The sequence below is a fragment of the Geospiza fortis genome, unplaced genomic scaffold, assembly GCF_000277835.1.
Source record: "Geospiza fortis unplaced genomic scaffold, GeoFor_1.0 scaffold43, whole genome shotgun sequence".
In the NCBI taxonomy this organism is placed as follows: Eukaryota; Metazoa; Chordata; class Aves; order Passeriformes; family Thraupidae; genus Geospiza; species Geospiza fortis.
The window spans coordinates 1,600,798-1,603,180 of NW_005054431.1; positions in this window are offsets into that span (position 1 = coordinate 1,600,798).

The window sequence follows — 2,383 nt, forward strand, 5'->3', positions numbered from 1 at the left end:
TCCCTGGCTGCACTGCCCAGGTGTGTCTGCCATGGGCACTGCTTGTTTGTATCCCTGCTCCCCACAGGACACCCCGTGAATGAATCCTTCCCTGAAGGCCAAGAGCTTTGTGCACATCAGAGGTGTGATTTTGAAGCAGCAGCTTTCCCTTGCTCCAGCTGCTCGTCTTTCCCCTCACCCCAACACTGCAGGTTGTTCTCACATGAGCAGATTTCGATTTTACTTCACCCCCCCCGACTCCAGAGGCTTTGTAGTTCCTCATCTCACAGCAAACAAGAGAATCTACACCAGGCCTGGCACCTGATCACTGGGACTGTGTTCAACAGAACAACATACAGCATTATCTTAGAGAATGCCTGACCTTGACAAGGTAAACCTGAAAACAAATTTACAAATTACTGGCCTAGGCAGGCAAAATGTAATGTAAGGGTTTTTCTTTTTTTTAATAGGAAAAAAGTTCTGTTGAGTTCTGTTTACAGACCTGTTCTTCCAGCATTTAGGGTCCACAGTGTGAGAAACTGACAACTTGAGGTTTTGTCATCTGGATTGAGCAGTTGAGGACAGGGAAAACGCTGGGTGCAAACCTTTTACAGACTCTCTTCAGATAGCAAGGCCAAGGTGTCTCACTGCCACGACAGTCTGTTTTTCCCTTCACAGAAGCCAGAGAAGGAGAGAGATACCAGTATTTTTTTTTTAAGAAACAGAATGAAAATAAATGTAGGGAATAGCACAACATGCTGATTTTCAGAGCCAGTATCTTCTGAAATGTAACAAGTGAGATGATACAGCCGTGGTGTTGCTTGATAAAAAGGGTATGTGCATAGAAACAGAGATAGTGCTATAGCAGTGCAGTGACAGTAACAGACCGTGTGGGAAAAGAATCCCTACTGCACTGAGAAACTCAGTTAAAATTCAAATTTTCCTGGCTGTTATAGGTTAAAGCTGGATCTTTAACAATGTTTAAATGAACAAGTGTTCACGATGTAAACTCATGGATGTATGTTTCTGAGAAACATGGGAAGCCCTCTCTGGAACAGTAACTACCAGGAGGAAGGGTTGTAAGGAAGGGCTACAGAAAACAGTCCTGGTGCTGCAGTGAAGCCACACAGCACAATAGTCAAATATAAGCCTTGCATTCTTTCCTGAAAACCATTTACAGTTTATACCCTCTGCTACATTGCAGTAAAACATCTGCCTCACCAACAGCTGGCAAGCCCAGGCACTGAGCATCCCCAAAGCGGCTGAGCCTTCAGCAGAAATAACACTGTATCCATGGCAAAAGTAAAACCTTGACCTTCCTGACAGCTCAGAAGCTCTTCCTCAGCAGAGCTTGTATTTCCACAGTGTGCAAGGGCAGCAGTATCCTTACCAGCCGCGTGAGGAGGAGGAGGTAAGAGAAGGAGCTCTCTGTGGGCTCTCTGTTGACTCGTGCAGGAATACATGACCAGAGCTGTGGCCACAGGGGAGGGAATCCAAATATCCATGCTGGTTCCGCTGCCTTTGGAATGGGAACGTGTCTGCCCTGGATGCATCTGCTGGGATGTCAAGTTGGTGACAACACCAGAGGGCAAGACTCCAAAAGAGAAATAAAAATGAAAGTATGAGTCAGTTTTGAGGTATTTCAGTGGCAGCGGACAGAGCGAACCTAGCTGTGGCTGCTGCCAGGCCGCGAGGTGACCTCAGGAGTCCTGGGGCAGGAGCGGAGGGAGCATCCAGTCCCTGGTGCCCTGGACACAACCAGCACCCCCTTCACTGGAGCTGCTGAGCCTGGAGAGGTGAAGGCTGCAGGGAGAGGTGAGAGCATCCTCCAGTACCTAAAGGGTCTAAAGAGAGCTGGAGAGAGACTGTACCAGGGCAGGCAGCGGCAGAACAAGGGGGAATGGCTTCAAACTGAGATAGTAGGTGAAGATGGGATCTTGGCAATGAGGAATTGTTCCCTGGCAGGGTGGGCAGGCCCTGGCACAGGGTGCCCAGAGCAGCTGGGGCTGCCCCTGCATCCCTGGCAGTGCCCAAGGCCAGGCTGGACACGGGCACAGTGGAAGGTGTCCCTGCCATGGCTGGGGTGGCACTGAGTGGGCTTTATGGTTCCTTCCAACCCAAACAACTCCATGATTCCCCCAGCACTGGCACCCCACCCTCTCATCTCCAACAGCGCCTTACTCTCATCCTTTTCCCCTCACCCCTGCCACCTCTATCCCCTCAGACCCAGACACCCTCTTCCTCTCAGCACCTCACCCTCGGCCCACATCCTTATAGGTACTTTCCCCTCATCCCAGGCCCTCCTTTCCCCTCAGCCCCGTCCCACTCCTTCCTTCATCCTAGGTACCCCTTAATCCCTCACCCCTGCCTCCCTTTCCCCTCATACCGAGTATCCCTTTTCCCT